At 32.8% G+C, this 15,283-nt stretch overlaps 1 protein-coding gene across 1 annotated transcript in view; it reads right to left on the bottom strand.

Annotated features, from left to right (window-relative positions):
- LOC124556778 overlaps positions 1-15,283 on the bottom strand; it is a 438,094-nt gene that overhangs the window by 176,566 nt on the left and 246,245 nt on the right. The window lies entirely within an intron of this gene.

The following is a 15,283-nucleotide window of genomic DNA, read 5'->3' as shown; positions in this document are numbered from 1 at the left end:
GAGCACTGATACAACCTTTTCAGAACAAAATTCGTTTTTGTTTTCAACACAAAAATATTATGTGGCCTCTTCTATCAACAGCATAAAAGTTTGTTAACTTCATGGTGTGTATGTGATTGTTTCATTGCAGCATTTGGGCTATTCTTTTCTTCTTGGATGGCATTTAACTCAGTCTGTTTACTAATGCTAAACTATTGCTTGCATTATATCAGCACATCCAATATCAAGGACATTAGTGTTCATAGATTCATTATAATATATTCTGTGTTGCTGGTTTTCCATTCCAACTCATATATTTGATGTTTTATTCCAATTATGGTGCATGGGAATAAAGCATTTTTCTTGGTTCATTCTGATATATTTTAAATTTACTTATATTTTTTCCTGTTTATACATATTTATACCTCAAAGCAGCAATTACATAGTTTCTGTCATCAATTGCTTACTGTTACCCTGTTCACAGTGAAGTCTCCTCTTGTGTATTTGTAGATAAATCATTCACCTTAATTCAGTACTGTACCATTAAGTCCTAGGGTACACAAGTAACTGCATCTAATGACCACAGTATGTTAAGTTCCTTATCTCCATTCTTACCAAATACAACTGCCAAACTATTTATTCTCTTCTGAGAATTTTTACAGGTAATAATAAATGATTACATAATAGAAAATAATTGCACTGTTTGTATTTTGATTTATAATGCACTCTGTTGCTTATCTGTAGGTCAATAACATAAAAAAGGTAGATCATTTGTCATACACTTCTGAAACTTCTTAGCAGAGTAATCTCCTATACTTTTAATCCATTTTGCAACTAGTTATTAGTTTATTTGTGAACCCTTTGTAGAGACTTCCAAGTAAGTTGTAGAGATGGACAAGACAAATATGTTTGTAATCATTATGGACCTTTTAGGGACTTTCAGATGGCATGTTAACTATATGTCCAGTTCTTGTGTTATGGTCATGGCTTGACCTGCTTAGATCACACTTTCTTAGATGTAGCTTGTTAAAGACGATAGTGTTATACAAATACTGACTGATTATAATAGTCACTATTCCAAGGACAAGAAATCTAATTATATATTGTGGTAAACAGCAGTCAGTACTTTATACAGAGTTGTTGAAAAAGATCAGTTATGAGATACTAGTATTCATCAATTTAGTTGATTAAAATCCCCAAACGCATCAAGCACAGGATTCAGAAACTTTAACTGGGGTTTAGACTATCTGGGGAAAGATCTTGGCAAAAAAAAAGATCATGTAGTGACTGCTGATGGTGCTGGGAAAAGTTTGGACCATAACTTAACAATGCAACTGAGTTTGACATCAGTCAAATATCTGGGAATACTCCTCACACTGATGTGAAGATTGTGTGACTTCCACAATATGGTAAGAACTGGGTGAAATGTTTTGTGAAATACATAAATGCAGTCCAGCATCTGTGATTTCAAATAGTTTCACTTGGCTGTTTAAAGGTGATTAGAAAGAAGAAGAAGGAGAGAGAGAGAGAGAGAGAGAGAGAGAGAGAGAGAGGGAGGGAGAGAGAGAGAGAGAGAGAGAGAGAGAGAGAGAGAGAGAGAGAAAGAGAAAGAGAGTGATGTAGCAGAGCCTGTGAACAGGTATACACATTGTTACAACAGCTGAAACAAAAAATAGCAATATTGACTGCAGAATTAGCAAGAGTCATGACACATTTAAATGTTTGCATCAGAGCACAAAAAGCTTGTGGAATAAGAAAGTTGACCTTTTCACAACACTACACAAAAATATAGAAACATCTAAAAATATTTCAACAGGTATGCTATGTATAATAGAATATCATGTGGGAGTCACAGAAACTGAACACATGCACCTAGATAGATACAAGCTAATATCACAATACTAAAGGTGTAATATAAGGAAAAAGAAATGGGTTGTGTACATAAAAAGTGGAAATCGATTCCCAGGCCAGAGACCTAAATACTGTAATGAACAGCCAATTGAATACTGTGCCCCAGAGATAGGCTATGAAACATACATAATAGTAATTATGGCAGAGTACAGACCCCCCAGTTTCAAATGCTGTAAACTTCACTAAGCAGTAACAGAGGCAACTAATTATATCTTTTAGAAATAACTGGTAAGTCATTATGGGATACTTCAATATTTAATTCACTCAAATAATTCTGATCAAGGGCATTCAGAGTTTCTGCTGTCCGTCATTGGTTTGATCATTGCAGTAACATTCACAAGAGATGAGAAGGATGTAGTTCAGCTGCAATTAGCAATTTTTTTCTAAATCTGCCTTTTCTGGAATAGATGTGAGCCTATGTTAAATGGTTTATCCTGATATGATGGTCAAATGGCACTAATAAGGTACGTCAAAAACTTTGTTTATCAATACAATAAAACATACTACACCACACAATAGCAAATTAAGAGTCAGAGAGACTTTATAGGATGAACCATCAGAAAGGCACATAGTAGATTAGAAATTTAATTCTTTTTTAAAACTATTCTTATGATAATATGCATCCAGTTTCCCTTTACAACAGGTCATGAACAAAGACAACAGAAACTGAGAGAAAGGGATCTGACATCTTGAATCAAAGCACCTCAGGCTCCAGATAGTTTCATTTAATGCTTAGGGCTAGTGCTGTCAGACATCTTCATACTCCACTATCAAACATCATTTTAGTGTAATCAGTTGATAGAGATCACAAAAACCACGATACCACTGAGAAGCAGTGACCCTTCAGATTATGATGATATTTCAGGCAAAATATATTACAGAGTAGCCAATCCTGCCTGCTTATGCCTCTTAAAATATTAAGTGAGTCATTGCATATATCTGAAAGTCCTCCTTCATAATTGGATGTACATAACATGGTGTTTGAATGAATGAGTATTCAGCCAATAAAAATAACCTTTACATTATTTGCATGGTCCTGTATTACATCTGATAACTTTTCTTTTCCATTTAATACTAATTTAGAGCCTACAGATCTCTCCATATTAGTACTACAGGATGCAAGTGGGAGTGGAAGAATGTGTATACATAGACACACACACACACACACACACACACACACACACACACACACACAACAGGAATTCATTGCTACTACAGTTCTTCAGTTTTTACAGCAGACAGATCATACAATGTCAAATAACTTGCTGATGTGGACCCATCAACTGAGATTTTTGTCTATGTGAAAACCTAATAGTTTGAATGTTTCGTAATCATGACTTGGAGCCTCCAGATTGTCATCAGCTTCATTGTACTTTTTCTACAGTACATTTACCTGGAAGCAACTAGTACATTTTTCCATTACTATCCCAATGCTGTGCTGTAAATTTTTCAGGTTAGTAGCTCAGATCAAGAAAGCAAATATAATTTAAATCACTTGTACAGATATTTCTGTTAACCTTGACTCATGCCACATATATGAAGGTTGTCTTTCATCTTGTGATTCATGTGAGAATGCATATACAGTTGTTAACTTTCACCTATTAGTATATAAATCACTTTCATGTGAATAAAGATGTCAACTATTAAAGGATTAGTACTAAATTAAAAATCTACTGAGAAATACTAGGAAGCTAATTCAGATGACTCATAACATTTTCTGTTTCACCACTGCATTGATAAAACAAATATCATTCAGGGAAACCAACCTGATTGCCTTAAATGTAATGGCAATGAAATTTGTTACCTAATTGATTACTGTAAATGCTTCAAAATACAACAATCGTAGGGGTGATTTGCCTATGAAGCATAGATATTTTCCATTAAACTTTTTCTAAAACTTTTAATTCTATTTTTAGGTGCATCCTCTTCAGTGGACAGCAAATAATTCTAATCCGCTATGTCTTCTACAAAGGTTTGTCATTCATAGTCCCTTACTGGTATGTTAAGTTTAACCTGAGTGGATAGCCACTTAAATGTTCGAAATTCAATGAAATTATTGAACAGTCTGATAAATAAATAACCCTTATCATTGTATTTATATTATAAATGAGTGCAAGTTTGTGAATAGACATGTATCAACAAAAATGTGCATTGCATGGGATCAATAATATCAAAGATAGATAACTGATGATAATCACCATCTTGAAAATTGTTTTCAATAATTGTTCATATACTGAACTATGTTAATGAATCTAATAAATCCACCAGCAAGATATAGTTTGCACATTTCTAAATTAATTAGTAAAAATACGAGAGACAAGGCTATTGGTACTTCCATCAGAGGACACCTACAGCTACTGGTGTCTACATTATGTTTCTAGACTTATTGCAATGGTCAATGCTTCAGGAGTTATCAATCAAAGATGGTTAATTTGATTATCATTATTTTTTGGATGAAGATTGCTTCTCAACTTTTTGTTACAGTGTGGCTTGTTGCACTATTTAAGAGGATAGTTAATACACAAAATTAATTTTCTTTTGTATACAACTGCAATTAAGCAATATACTTTGGGAACATATTGTATGGTAAACTAAATTTGCCTTAAAGTAATTCTGTTGCCAGATAGGTCCAACCAGCATGTATCTACATAGAAATACTAGGAAGCTAATTCAGATGACTCATAACATTTTCTGTTTCACCACTGCATTGATAAAACAAGTTACATAAACAAACCTGATACTACATTTAAGTAAATGTAATCTTGTAATGAGATGTAGTATATATAGATGAGTAATTATTTGGAACCTCATAAACAAATCTACAGCTACTTTAAAAATGGAAAAGGAACAGTAACCACTGTTAAGCACCAAATATAGAGATCATGTCTGAAAGAAACGAAAAGATCTAAGCAGCAACTGTTTCTTATGGGCATGGGAGTATTGTTATTCTTCAAAGTAGTACCTTTGCCATTCATTTCAATATGTTCATTTATAGAGTCTGCTACTGTAGATAAAATACTGTAGTTCACTGATAGTTAATTGTTGATAGTGTCGATTTAATTAACTTCTACCAACTATTTCTCTCTGCTAACATATGCTTGGCTCATTCTACATCCCCGAAGGTTCTTCTTCATGACTGACCTACAGAATATGATAACCAAATTAATAAATTTAGTCCACAGGACAAAACACTATCAATTAGGTGCTCTACATCAAATCCCTGCAGGCGTGAAGATTAAAAATTAACTATGATTGTCAAAATAGTAACAAGATGGATATACTGAGGAGATTAGTAGATATTAAATGCTGAAAAACACTATAGGTAGCTGAAGTGATTGCGGAACAAAGAAGGTGAAACCTCTTCTTTATTATAGTGTTATGTGCAGTTAAATGCAGGATGTATTTACACTGTAATTCATCATATGATGTTTCCATCCAATGATGACTTGACGTATCTACTATGAGATATTTAGATGAAAGAATCTATTCAGTCCTCACACTGTATACAGTTGTATACATTATTTCTCCATTGTTCAACAGATACATATAGAAGAGAAATATTAATCTTGACTGATTTGAATGAATTCACAATCAGATTGACCAAATAAAGTCCTCTGCAACACGGTTTCAGCATTTTATTGCTATTTCACATAGAATTGTCAAAGGAATTTTGCACAACATGAACAGACTGACAGTTGGAATCTGAAGAAATTAGGGATGAACACACATAAGTGAAGCAAAAGGTAAGGAAATGCAGAAAGAAAAAAATATTCAAGATTCCCGGAAGAATAACTGTGAGGGAAAAATGCTACAACCAGAAAGAAAATAGCAAAGATTCACAAGAGAAGATATTACTTCAAAACTCATAACAGAAATAAAACACATCTAAGAAAAAAATTCACTATCAAAGAAGAGCCATTTGGCTTGGTAATTGAGAGAGAGAATAGATTTAAGCAGTAATGATTGCAGAAATACAAAGTGAAGAATAATAAGACAAACACATAGGGAAAAGAACGTTTGCTAAGCAAATTTTTAATGTTATTAGTTCTGTAGCATTTTCTGGTCAGACAGATTTTTCATGATACCATTGAATAAAAGTTGTACAGTTGTAAATTATATTTTGCTACATCTTGGCTATACACCCATTTCTACAGTCAAAACCAAAGTTATTCAGCTGCAATGTTTTCTGGCTCAGTACATCCATTTCATGTGAATGACAGATTTTCTAAAGGCACATAGTCCTTGACCAAAAACCTCAGCACCCATAAGTGAAGGATTCAATTTTGACTCAAATTTTTATGACATTATTACACTCAGTAACACAAAACAAAATAATAACCCTGCACAGAATGAGTAACAACAAAATTATACCTCAGATTTGAATAGCTAAGGTTACTTCTCTTTCGAAGTAATTGAGTTTAATATGTCAATATTTGCTATTAACAGTTTCGTTATTAAACTCACTCATGGTTCTTGTAATTCTACAAGAACTCTTCTGTGCACTCTTCAAGAATTTTGATCTTAGTTTTTATCACAATTATTTATCAATTCATCTGTATATTCTGCATCATAACAGAGATGATTCTAAGTTTTAACATATCAGTAAATGTTAATTCATATGAACCTCTAAAGGAGATGTGTCACGTAAGTCACTATTTGCTTGTTGTATTGCTTAGTTGTCATTTAAATAAGCTTGATATACATAATAGATGCCACTTTCAATTTATTCAACATTTAAACAGAAAATATAACTGCCTATTTTGATATAACAACAAATATATTGAGTTTTTTTTTTAAATATAGGTTTTCCTTTCTATAGATAAATACCCAGTTCCCTTTTTCCTGATGCTCTCACAGTTTCTGTGTCACATCAACAATAATTTTCACCCTATGACTGTAACAGCTAATTTTATACTTATTTGCCACTTGTTTTCCTTCTGTAATTTAATAGAATAACTAACTGCATTATTTATGTTTTACTTTTTTTACTAATTCATCATTTCAGGTTCAGGGAGAAGGAGTGTCAGTTCAAAATGAGGAACAAATAAAAAGTGACTTAATGATTAAAAGGCTTGGAATCTCAAAAATGATAAAGATCAGAACATTTGAAGAAATAATAAGTTTTGTAATAACTTTAAAACCTAACTGAAATTATTTTGCAGGAACTTCTGCAAAGAAAAGTTTTACTGAAGTTTTCAGATACATAAACAACTGAGAAGTGTTGGTTGAAGAATACAGTACTTTAAGAAAGGAAAAAAAGGTTAACTGGGCACTACAAAAGGTAAAAGAAGGAACTAACATAGTTACTGTAAAAAAATAATTTATTGCAAGTTTTTGTCATGTGAGAGGAGTGTGTCCAAAGACAATTAAATTCAGTATGAAGAAACTGGAAGTCAGAGATGCAAAAAAAGCAAGATGCAACTGGGTTGATCCAATCCATATGACAATAATAAATGTGTGCAAAATAATTTAAAATATATATGAAACATTCATTGTCCTCTCTAAACTGTAAATTAGTGTTCTCTAAAAAGCAGATATTTACTCTTCAGAGGAAATTGGAGACATAAAATAGTCAAAGAAAATGTTTCAGCTATTAAGAACTGGATATAATGAAAAGTTTGAATAAATACATATATGGAAACAGAAAAATAGCTACAGTTATTGATGTGAGAACCTGGGTTCATGTAAAGAATACAAACGTACGGAAAACATAAGGAAGAAAAGCTTACAACTGATCCTATGGCTTCTGTATTACTCCATCTACCATTTTTTTTATAACTTGCCTACACTATTAAGAATTCGATGTCAGGCATGATTAATGTTTCTAAAATCAAAGCAAGATGGTTGGTTGGTTGGTTTGGGGAAGGAGACCAGACAGCGTGCTCATCGGTCTCATCGGATTAGGGAAGGATGGGGAAGGAAGTCGGCCGTGCCCTTGCAGAGGAACCATCCCGGCATTTGCCTGGACTGATTTAGGGAAATCACGGAAAACCTAAATCGGGATGGCCGGACGCGGGATTGAACCGTCGTCCTTCCGAATGCGAGTCCAGTGTCTAACCACTGCGCCACCTCGCTCGGTTCAAAGCAAGAGAGTGTCATTCTAATGGTAGGAACAAACAAATAAAAATAGTTTAAAGGGTAACCTTTATTTAAATTAACTTTTGCAATTCTAAAGTACCTGAGTGAATCTCTTTCTATAAATATGCCCATTTGTAAAGAAACAAAAGTAATCCAAGAAACTGTCTTTTTAATCTTTTAACATAACTTCCGTAATTTTAGAAGGCATCTTGTGTGAGGTGTTTCTTTCATTCTCTTCAAACAAATGGAAAAATAATTATCAGTGCACAAGCTGCCTGTACAATGACTAGTGATGAAATATATTTTTCATCTGTATGATCATGATAGCAGTTACTTCAGGACTCCAATGTTGTTTTATAATATGAGATGAAAATTTGTTTTCTGCATCCTGTACTAATTAACCATCACTACATTAGTGATTTTTGTTAATTCTTACTGTTCCCACAATTTTGATTCATGATATGTGTTACACTTAATTAATTGGTGTCTCAATGATATAAAATTTAAAAATCCTCCCTAGAATATTAATTTAAATTTTAGTAGTTCAAAGAAAAATCTTTTTTATTGCTGAGTGGATAGAATTCTGAAATGAAAGTGAAAGGACAACCACATGATAGACAGCTACATAATGAGGAGCAAAAAAAGGACAACAGAAGGGTTTGTCATTGTGTATACTAATCAAAATGTGAAAAAAATGCTTTAATTTTGCTCCACAGACAATAATCAAACATAATTCTTTCCGTGTACAACATTGAAAGTGTGATTACAAGAAAACAAATATGATGTGGTGTATATATTTATCTTATCACCACACTTCAGTGGAGCAAAAATTCCAACATACTGCAATTGCTATTATCAGGGATGAACACACCAAACAGTCACCTTGGTGTTGGTTGGTGAAGATATGACCTTACATGTGAAGTCATGACCTGACATGGGCATGTATCCACCTTTTTCTTTCCTTTATCGTATTTGCAACTCTCCTTCCTCTATATGTAGTAATGTTATTATGAATGTTGCTAATATGTAGTTATTTTTCTGACATTTAAATGGGGTATATTTCAAAATATACCTTTCTTTCTTAAAACTTTTTATTTATTGCCTAATTTAGCATCAACCATGTACAAGCTCAGTTTGTATTATTTCTCATTAAATACAGTACTGTGTAACCTAGACTTCACATCTGCATTATTTCAGTATGGTTTTATTTATTCAGGACTTTGAGTTTCATATTTTATTTTTGTTTTTCATTTTATGTGAAATTGTTATAAACTGCAAAGTGTGACCAAAAGGTAACTAGTATAGGGGCACTTTATACTATCTATGATGTACACTGCATCTGCCTGTGTAGGCTTGTAAACAGCAGCCTCACTGTAAATTGAGCTATGGACAGATTAAGGTCATTTTTAGCAATGTGCGTATATACATGCTTTCTGGGTCTACATGACTCGCTACTAAATAGTATGTTTATCTTACCGCACACTCTTCAGTCTGTATAACTGCTAAATGATTCTTGATATCATCAATTAAAGTGTCTGATTCTTACATTTTCTTATTCCTTTTAGCACTGATGATGGCCATACTGTAGCTTAAATGTAATTAGATCTGTGATAAAATACTGTACATATTGATATGCAACTTTTCACTATGTCCATCCATGATTATAGTCATTCCACAGCTACTGAGCTCAATGATACCGCAAAGAATCCAACCTACTGCAATTGTGTACCACTTCTCTCTCTATCTGTCTCTATCTCTCTCTCTTTCTTTCTTTCTTCCTCTTACCTTCTCTACATGTGTGTGGCTATATTTTGTGTGTGTGTGTGTGTGTGTGTGTGTGTGTGTGTGTGTGTGTGTGTGATAAACAGAGAGAGAGAGAGAGAGAGAGAGAGAGAGAATGAAAAAAGTAGTACCATTGGTAACTGTCACACTGAAATCTAATTTAGCAGTTTAATACCATTTTTAAAGATCTGCTATAATAATTGTAACATAAACCAACAAAGGGAAAGAATATAACAATAAGTCAATTCAACAACAATAAAATCTTATATGTTATCAGCCAATATGAAACATCCAATAAACTTTTGTAATGGTTATAGATGTAATGTTGATACCTAAAATTAAGAATGCATTGCTGAATAATATGTTCAGCATTTAATTATGATTAAGTGTAAATTAATTACAATACATGGTGCAGTAAATTTCTATGTCTGTCAATAAAGATGGAATTTCGTACCCCACTATGCATGCTGTAGACTTCTTAGAGCTTCAAATAACTACCTAGCATTTTATTTTATTTACAATGGTATAAATAAATATTTTGGCATAGTAAAGATATTTACTCATACTGAAGAAATTAACTTCACTAGCCTCAGGGAAAGTGAGAGTACTGCTATGGAAGATTATATTCAACCCAAGTGAAATGAAGATTAAAAGTTTGAACATGGAGTTTCAGTTCAACCAAAAAAGAGAATATTATGTTAAGGATTTGCAACAATTTGTTTATTTGTATCATCACAGAATTCTTTTTACAACCAGCTATTTAATTATCACCAAATGCTGGTTCATATCATCTTGGAGAAGAACGTACTAGACCAATATCTAGATCACAGTTCAATGTCTTCAAATGGAATTTGAAATGTGTAATTTACTGAGGTAAAGAACAATGTTGTATCACTCTAAAGAAACAACCAAGAATGAAGAAAAATACTGCATCTGATGGAGTGTCTTGCAGAACATTTCAGCTTTAATCCAATTTCTATGTATAAAAATCAGGACAAGTATTTGTAAATTACGTATATTTTCATAATTATATTTTTCATGAAAGATTAGGGTTCACAAGAGAGCTAGTCAAAGATCAAATCATTAAATACCAATGAAATTTTATTAATTGATGTTTACTATCCATAATTACTTTCTTGTTGTTCCAGGAAGATACTAGGAAGTATCTAAATTCTTGTGAATATAATATTCATTAGTGAAGACTAAAAGAAGTGCAGTATCACACAATATTTCAGGTAGACTGAGAAGTCTCCAACAAACTCCAGAAAATCAATTATATTTTCGAAGTTAAAATTTTTAATTCACAGAACTACATAGTAGTAAAGTTTCTTTTTTTTTTCTTTTTTTTTCACAACACAGATGCTACTGATGACAGCAGCAGTGGAGGTGTGGCAACACATAGTAACATCAGTGGTAGCATTACTAAATATAACCACAACAGTAGTGTCTGGCTCTATGACACACTACATGAGTTTGTTTTACTTGTTTAAGTGACAGATAGGGATAAAGTGGTGGAAAAACCATTTATTACTTGGGATGATACTGATGGAGGTTTTTTTTGTAGATGCAGGAAATTTTAATGGGTCATCATTCCGTTGGAAAGTAATGTCTGTGATCCTATATTTTACATGACTACATTGTCTGAATTAGGATTGGTATCAGCCTCTTCTGAGTAGAAATTTCTGTGCACAAGTTCAACATTTATTTTGATTCACAGAGAAATAAAGAAGAGAAAAGTTAATTATTACAGAAATACCTGGAAGAATCAAATTTCAGTTTAAGACACTGATGTATATGATCACAGATAAACATCTTTTAACATCTCATAGGATAGTTATTTTACAATTGCATACTTTCCTCTGTAGTTTCATAACATATGCTAATTGAAAGAAGAATGATAGAAGTAATTCAAAGACACTGATATCATGGATAAATTCAGATACTGAGTTTACACATCCTGAGATGAAACATCACTGAGGAATTAGAAAAAAGCCCTCATTAATGAAGGCAAGGAACACAGCTTCAATAAACTCAGTAGAGAGAGAGATACAAATTCACTGTTAAGATTTAAATAATTGATTAATTGTACGTGGCACCAATGACCAAGAGGGTGAACTGGATGTTGATCCTGCTTCTGTGTTAAAAACTAAATTCAGCAGGAAATCTTTGCTATTGAAAGCATTAGTACTATAGTATCTATCATACATAAAAGCAACATAAACATTATTTCATTGGTAGATATTTCAGTGTAAATCAGGACTCCTATAGTTACTGGTAGGCTTATTAGGTTTGAAGTCGGTGATTGATGGGTACGGGAACAAAAGATAAACATGACGCAAATAATTGGAAAGTAAACAAACATTGAATAAAAGAAATAAAGAACATGTTTAATATTGAAGCAGACATATTTGTTTAGTAATATCACAAGTCACTGTTTCGGTTTGGTATTACTCATTCCAAAACCAGAATAGTAAGTAAAGTCTGGGCCACAGCACAGAGGGGTAAAAATGTGAACCTGTATCATTTTACAAAATGATAATTAGATACCATATAGGACAGTAACGTATAACAGTGTATATCATGTAATTGGCAACCAGCATTCACAAGTGGTGAACTGATACCTATTATATACACCGAGAAAATTGCCAGCAGTGAAAGCACTGAACTAATTTGTGGCCAAACAGATATTAAAGTGACTTTCAGTAATCATGAATGAAGTGCTATAATATCAGTCACAGTACAATGAGAATCATGAAACATGTAAGCAGCAGCAAATATCACATTCAATCTTCTTGATTTTTTCAAATCATGCATTTGTCACAAAATATCAGAGCAAAACAATTTATACTTTTATCTCTTCTATATGAAAGGCAAAATGCTAAAGTTTGTTTCTTGAAATGTAATGGGGTTATGGGAACATCTGACAAATCATCATCTTGTGACTGTAAACTGAGTTAATTTTCTGAGTGCAGTGTGTAATAAAACATAGTGTTAGTTAGCTTGATGACTAAGAGTTAAACTTCAGATGAAGGTTTCTTACCGCAAAATAATGCCAATTGTAAAAGCAGCAGTCATCATTTCTATCTCACCTTCCTCAGATGGTCATATAAACATATATACTTTTACAGTCATTATTATGAAGACAAATGCTCCATAGCTCAAGAAATTGTGCAAACTGAATTGTGGCATTTCATTATGAACAAAAAGTCCTTCTGGATAACTAAAGGTCTAAGAAAAAATTACTGTAAATACCAATTTTAATGAATTAAGCTATTTGTGACTTACAAAAAACAGTGAAATTGTATTTAATTTCTTGTCTTTAAGGTACTAAATCTATACTTCAAGCAGTTTAATTTGGCTTCTACCTCTGCTCATGCCACAATACAATATGCAACAATGTTTACACACAATATTCTTCAAAAGCAGAATATATCATTTTGACATTAACCATTAGTTCCCACTAACTGCAACAGTTTCTTTCACTTTAAACATTTTATGACAGTTCTGAAAAGCAAACAAATGTGTTACTTAGAAGTGTCCTATGCCACGAACTGTAATCCTTATGTTTAGTGTTTTCCTTCTTTATGAGCTTTAGTATAGTACGTTGAATCCACAGGTGATATATTATTACTACAAGAAACATCCAGGTACAGTGGCAGTAGATCTCTAAATTTATGTTTCAAGAAAGAGTTCTTCAGCTGTTAAGCTCAGCTTATATACTGTCAAGGAGCAACATGCAAAATATGAATTAAATGCTTTACATTTGTTCATGAATCATATAAATTTAAATCCACTGTTTTCACACTCCTATTTCAAATTTTGACTCTATAGTTTCTTTCTGGAAGCCAAGACCATCAACAGGACACATTAAGTTTTGCTCATTGATTGTAAAAAGGACCAGTAAGTATCTCTTTACAGAACTGAAGCAGAACAAAGGTAATCTCCAAAGCTTCACCAAAGATGGAGCAATCTTTCAATATAATGTAGCTTTAATGGAGTTTTAGAAGACTTCACCATACTGATCTTTTATTAACTGTACTAGAATACTTATATTCAGATCGTGATTCAAAAATTTAAAACTCATTATTGTGTTTGAGAGATAAGAAACATGAATTTTGAATAATTTATTTCAACAATATATTAGTAACACCAATTTCAAGAAACACTTTATCAGGTGTGATCTCTCATTATGATTGAATAATGAAAAGGATCAATTTCCATTATGGATTTGAGAGGAATTGCTTTTGACCAATCTCTAATTTTCAACATTCACTGAATCAACAAAAAAATTGTTAACATTAGATATATGCAAAATATTTCCATTCATTCTGTGCCTTCCACAGAGAACCACATAGAACACTAAAGCATTTGAAAACCCTAACATTCTGCATTTCATTCATACTTTTGGCAACCAGTACATGCATAGCTTTGGCAAGGTTACATGTTAGTAATATTTTAGATTGTTCTTTTGGTTTTGGTTTACTTTAATACTTTAATAAAATTTATCTAATGTACTGATGTATTTAACATGCTCCAACTGCTTATCAACAATTCAGTAACATGTCTACAACTAAAACATATTTGAGAAATAAGAAATACTGAGTTGCTAAAATGATGCACAGAAACAAATAAACAAGTTGCATCTCATTCCTCAGCACAGCTTCTCACAATTGTTACATATTTCACTAAAAGAAGTGGGCACAAGAGTGAAACACACATTCATGCGTATATGCAACAATAATATCGAGGGAAGTAATGAATTTTCCTACTTTAATATTTTTTATAATTATTTCAGTGTGTGACTGAAATTTGAGCGTCGATAAGTCTATTTATGAGATATATGTACGAATATAAATGAATGTTCCTCTTAGAGATACAGATTATTGAGACAGACACGTTTAATTAGCATGCAGCAGAAGCACGTTGCAATACTTACACATATAGGATAACATTTTGGGTCACTGTATTATAGCTATCCCAGTTGCGTATATATTTCTTAATACAACCAACAAATTTGGAGAAACACTTTCGTCACTTAAAAAGTGTTCCGGCTTTAAGCCGTACATACAAACGACTCGTGTTTTGAATGTGTTTGGAAGGAAATACTAAACAGTGTATGGAAGTATGTTACACATATGACAGTTTACCACTTTTAGACATTAACACTAAGCCTGTCTGACTATTTCGATTACGGAAACAGTGTTTCAAGTGGTTCATTTGCTTCTGCAAGTGGTAACTTCACAATTATTTATATATGTGACACTACATTTTCCTTTATTTGCCTCACGACTGTTACGGGTGCATCTCATAATAGGGTGGCTAATTACAGATAACAGTGGGTAAATGTTCACCACCGAAAACGGGACTCCTCACTCTTATATCGAGGTCGACATCGGACATCGGTAAACACGTGACGGGATGCAACGGGTCGGACGACCACACCGGAGCCAGAAATAAATACCAAATAAGAAAGGTAACTTTCTAAAGTCTTTATACGAGTTCCAAATTTGCAGTACCACTGTCACGAGAACAG

This window comes from Schistocerca americana, chromosome X (assembly GCF_021461395.2).
Source record: "Schistocerca americana isolate TAMUIC-IGC-003095 chromosome X, iqSchAmer2.1, whole genome shotgun sequence".
NCBI lineage: Eukaryota > Metazoa > Arthropoda > Insecta > Orthoptera > Acrididae > Schistocerca > Schistocerca americana.
Note: the sequence above shows the minus strand (reverse complement) of the source record. Positions and strands in the feature narration are given on the sequence as shown.